The following is a 6,107-nucleotide window of genomic DNA, read 5'->3' on the forward strand; positions in this document are numbered from 1 at the left end:
ACGTAAATTATTTTGGACAAACCAACAAAATTTTGTTCTAATTTCAATAATTTTTAATTTTAAAATCTAGATCAAAAGGAAATTCAATATAGAATGAATGTATGCAAATTCTTTTGGACAAATCATCGAAACTTTTGTTTGAATACGAATAATATAAAATTTTGATATTTATATAAAAGGAAATATAGTGCGGAATGAATGTATGTATGTTTTTCGGACAAATCAACTCAACTTTTGTTTGAATTCGAATAAATGTAAACTGAAAAATCCAGGTAAAAGAAAATATAGTGCAAAATGAATATACGTAAATTCCTATGGACAAATATAATAATTTTTGTTTGATTTCAAATAATTAAATATTTAAAATCTAGATAAAAGGAAATATAGTGTAGAATGAATGTACGTAAAGTTTTGGGACAAATCAACTATTTTTTCAATTAAAATATTTCTAATTTTAAAATCTAGATAAAAGAAAATATAGTGCAACATGAATGTACGTAAATTTCTTTGGACAAATCAACATCATTTGTTTTAGTTTGAATAATTTGAAAATTGAAAATTTAGATATACGAAAATATAGGTCAAAATGAATGTACATAAATTTTTAGGACAAATCCACGAAATTTTTGTTTGAATGTGAATTATGTACATAAAAGAAAATATACTTCAGAATGAATGCATACAGGTTTCTTTTGGATTGCGCCCTCAAGCTCGAAGCGGGGATTACCTTGTCTCCGTTTTGATTTTACTTTAATTCGTATGGTCTGCTTATATAAATCTAAAACTCACCGTTAAACGCAAAGTAGCAGTTGGTCTGGTGGCTTCTATGCGGGGCGAATCGCGGTCGGCCGTGGGTTCAAATCCCAATGTGTGCAACAATGTTTTTACTTTTATATGAGAATTTTCTGCATATAAATAAATAAAATGCAAGGGTGCTATCTGAAAAAAAACAGTACATGCGGATTACCACCACCTCAGCCACTGACTGTAGGCCCCATCACGTTGGCACGCGTAATGATACACCCGGATAGGTAGAAATCACCGTATATTGGGTTCGAATCCCAATGTGTGCAACAATGTTTTTACTTTTATATGAGAATTTTCTGCATATAAATAAATAAAATGCAAGGGTGCTATCTGAAAAAAACAGTGCGTGCGGATTACCACCACCTCAGCCACTGACTGTAGGCCCCATCACGTTGGCACGCGTAATGATACATCCGGATAGGTAGAAATCACCGTATATGAATAAGAGGACAAGTTAGATAATCAAAAACACGTATTTTAAAAGTTTAAGCACTAAACTGATCGTAGCGTGCAACTTCTGTGACTTGTGGTGTATTTACCTTTTTTGACAACCACCCAGCCTTAATGTTTTTACTTTTATATGAGAATTTTCTGCATATAAATAAATAAAATGCAAGGGTGCTATCTGAAAAAAACAGTGCGTGCGGATTACCACCACCTCAGCCACTGACTGTAGGCCCCATCACGTTGGCACGCGTAATGATACATCCGGATAGGTAGAAATCACCGTATATTGGGTTCGAATCCCAATGTGTGCAACAATGTTTTTACTTTTATATGAGAATTTTCTGCATATAAATAAATAAAATGCAAGGGTGCTATCTGAAAAAAACAGTGCGTGCGGATTACCACCACCTCAGCCACTGACTGTAGGCCCCATCACGTTGGCACGCGTAATGATACATCCGGATAGGTAGAAATCACCGTATATGAATAAGAGGACAAGTTAGATAATCGAAAACACGTATTTTAAAAGTTTAAGCACTAAACTGATCGTAGCGTGCAACTTCTGTGACTTGTGGTGTATTTACCTCTTTTGACAACCACCCAGCCTTAATGATTTTGTTTGTGTGTCTTGTTTGTTTAGTTTCCGAGTACGGGTCACGCCCTACGTCTAAGAGCAACTCTAGCAGACCCCGCATCCTCCCGGCTCGCAAAACGTTTTTGCAGTTCACGGAAAAACGCCTTTGCGGGCCGGCGCGGACGACTGCAGTAGCAGACCCCGCATAATGGACCCGTAAAAAAGGATATTTCCGGAATATGCTTTTTTACGGGTCGGCTTTGCAGCGCCTGATCTGGCGCAGCTCCTCCCGGCCCGCAAAACTTAAATTTGCACCTTAATTTGATCTAGCATATTGCATTGCTTTGCTTTATCAATAACATTGGATACAAATGACATCACCAAATCTTTGCTAGAATAGCAAGACCAAAGAAAACAAGAACCACAAGTATGCATTTTAGAAGATTTCCAACTTCCATAACTGCTCCCACTAGTTGGACTAATATCTTCTCCATGCATTTGTTGTTGATTTGTGGATTCTTGATTTTGCATTCTTCTTTCTTCATCTTTGGTTCGAAAGAAGTAGACGTTGCTTCCCCTCTAGTTGCACATGGAGCCGCATCATTGCCTTCGATTGTACTAAGGAGTGCACTAACATCTATTAAGTTTCTTTCTATCAACAAATCAATGTATTTGCCTTCCCAAAACCAAAATGAGCATCCGTCGTCCTACACAAAAGAATGAGCAAGCTCGAAGTGAGCTACCGCAATTCAACTAAAGAATGAACTATGAAACGAGCTACCGCAAGTGCACGTACCCCGTCGTTTTCGCATTTGAAGAACACCCATCCGGGATGCTTCGGCGTGCCCATAGTGAGCCACAGAACTTTCCGCGTGCAGTCCTCGCACTCTATGAGTGGCATCGGCAAGCCACAAAGACGTTGCACAAGCGCCGAGCCCGGTGGACGGCCGGACGAGTCCATGCCTGCAAACCTTCGGCGCCGGCGGGCGGACGAACCCGTACCTGCATGCGGCAATGCGCCCTTGCCAGGGCTGCGGGAGAGGCTCCCCGACCATTCCATCGCTTGGGGCAGCAACCGGCAGCCAGAAAAAGCCAAATCCGGCGGCCCACGATGAAGTGCCGCAGATCTGCAAATTCGGCGGCCCGCCGATGCAGGGGGGAAGGGAGGGGAGGCCTCATGCGCGTGGTGACCTTCCGGCTGCTTTCACTGGTATCTTGGGCGGCGGCCGGCGGCGGCGCAAGGGGGAGAGGAGAGGTGGTCGGTGGGAGAAAGCGCGGGATGAAATGTCCCCCCACCAACCGCTTCCGCTTATATGCAGGGCACCGCGGCCGTAAGGGGGAAACCCGCGTTTTCCCGTGTTGGGGTCAGGATTTTGCCGCGCCCCCTAAAAATTTTTGCGGGCCGGGACGGGATGCGGGTTCTGATCGGACTGGTTTTTTCGCCCCGACCCGCATTTTGGCGGTTATTTTACAGGTCGGGGCAGGATGCATGGTCTGCTAGAGTTGCTCTAAAGCGTGCGTGCGTACGTATCTCACTACATGTGCAGCATGGTGCAGATTTTAGGCCTAGGATGCACACAACTTCTTCTTTATTAAAATTAATGCAGGACATCGATGCCAAAAAATGCCAACAAGCTGAGCACAAAACTTAGACAACAAAGAAATGCATATTGGACTATTGTCTGCATGGCTCTGGAAAGGCCAGATTGGATTCCGACTAGTGAAACAACTTTGGTGGAGTGGTGTGCGACGAAGAATGGCACGAGCCAGAGCATGAAGAAAATGAGGACGATCATTCTCCTCGTCCTTTGGGAGCTTTGGAAGCACCGGAATGCCATCGTTTTTTATGATGCCACGCCGTTCTTGCGAGCCTTGTTGCAAACCATAGTCAAGGAGGGCCGGAATTGGAAGGAGGCGGGTCTTATCAAGGGAGACATGGAGGCTCTCTTTAGAGCTGTGGCTAGGTGAGAGGGTATGAGAGAGTAGAAGTTTAGGTGATCTTGGCGGTGGAGTTTGGGTTTCATGTAATGTAATCTCATGTAACACCAAATGTGGAGGGGCTCTTCCCCCTTTCCCTTCTTTAATATATAGTGCGCACGCTCGTGCGCATTCGAGAAAAAAAAAGTTGGCTTCTTTCCCAACAACACCTTCAAGAAGGGATACCCGTCCTCACACTGCCGTCGACATATCCCGCCGGTAAGGACAACGATTTTCATCCTGATTGCCGAGACCAACCAATTAAGGCACTCCTCATCTAGGCCACGAAGAAATGAGATTGTGGACCATATATCCAGGTCCTGGCCCAATGTTGAGCGGATTTACCACATGGTATGCGTGGTAAGCAACTTTATATTTGAAATTGAGCTATGATGCTTTAGGATGTTAGATAATAGATAAAAAACAAAAACAAAACGTTGAGCCGATTTATCATTAGTTGCTTATGCTCACCTCCAGTCTTCTTTCTCATTCTTGGCCACAATTGTCACTGGCTATGGACGAGTTAACAACTAGTATTTCCCTAATTTGAAGGATAAAATGGAATTGTCGTTAGCGGAAACTCGCAACATTCTTTACGTTTCTCATATATGGCAAATTCTTGTTCTGATGCTCGATATATATGCCATCGTAGGTTATACACTTTAACAGAATGTAATACAAAGGAACCATTAAAGAAAACCTATAGGATTTAATAGTATGAATCAAACGGATAGCATAGAAAAAATTCCTAAGGATTACAATTCTTCAAACTTCCTATAAAAATTGTATGCATCAAAGAGACCCTTATTATTACATGCATTTAACACCGCTTATTGTTGCGTATATCACTTAGGTGGGATACCTATTTATAAAAAGTGGTAAAAACATCAATAGAGAGGTAATTGAAAAAAAATTCCCATGTGTATATTCAAGAACACATCTTGAATCTATGAACTTCACGTGTTTTCTCCATAGACCTATATAGCAGTGAAGTGTCTAGATTAGCACAAAATGTTTCTTTCCACCATGGCCGTTAAATATCTCAAAATATTTTTTTCCAAAAATTGTTCTAATTTTTTCCCCATGTACAGCTTCACCATCCATACACTTCAAACTGACTTATTCTCCCATATGGCACTCGGCTTAGACGCCACAATTAGCTACTTCACAACATATTAGAAGACTTTTTTTAATCTCCAAAAATATATGATATTCACCAGTTTTAACTCTAAGTCGAGGGACACTAGTTCCAAAAATAATTACATAGTTGTAATCCATATTTGCGACATATAATTATGATATTTAACCTTTTGACTTCCAAATTTGAATTTAACACCGGATAATTTTATGATTTTTAAAGTTATTAATATAATTTTACCTCTTGAAAAATGCCAAATAACAATCTAAATTATGCAATACAAATTTAAATGGTAGTACTTTACAAATTAATTTAGGGTTTTCAAAATTTCCTAAAATATAGTACCGCTACTTAAGAAGTTTTAAATACCATTAAGTTAATAGTTAATTTACATTCATAATTATCAAATAATTGGAGTAACTCAAACAATATTTAAAATGGTTGTGATACTATTTTTAGTTATAAGGGAATTCATGTGATTAGTGTTTAATAACTGTTATGTGACTCCCGACTTAGTTGGCACATGTGCCTAACAGGTGGGCGGGGATATCATGATAGGCAAACCAGTGAAATTGCACTCCCCATTTGAATGAATAAGGCGCGCCCACATTTTAAAATTTAACAGTGATCACTTAACCAACCAAATGTTGGTTATGTGTGACGAAAGTTATACCACTGAATTCGTATTCAAGAAATGTTTTCAGTGGTATAAATTCTCTTTTTTTTGCGGGTGACAGTGGTATAAATTATACCACTGACTTTAGAATTTATACCACCGACTTAGAATATGTATAAATTCTAAGTCACATAGTTTTTTGTTGGTTAAAATAATGATTAGAATTAAATTTATACTGTGTGCATGTCTTATTCATTGGAATGGAGTAAGTGGAATAGAAACATGACTAGGGAGAAAAAAAATCATGTCATTCATAAAAAAAAGTATACAAAATTGTTTAGAAAAAATTGGAATATACTTTTTTTGCTGGTACATACTTTTATTCATGGACTACAAGAAAACAGTTATCAGAGAACTGAATTGGTCAACAGTAGTTTATTTTTTTTATCTCATCATGATTTGGAGCCTAGAATTAATAATATTTTCCAAGAATATTGCAGGCATGCTCGGTGTATTTTCACACGACTATTAGCTAGCTACTCACTGCA

The sequence above is a fragment of the Triticum aestivum genome, chromosome 2D (genome assembly GCF_018294505.1).
Source record: "Triticum aestivum cultivar Chinese Spring chromosome 2D, IWGSC CS RefSeq v2.1, whole genome shotgun sequence".
NCBI classification, from domain to species: domain Eukaryota; kingdom Viridiplantae; phylum Streptophyta; class Magnoliopsida; order Poales; family Poaceae; genus Triticum; species Triticum aestivum.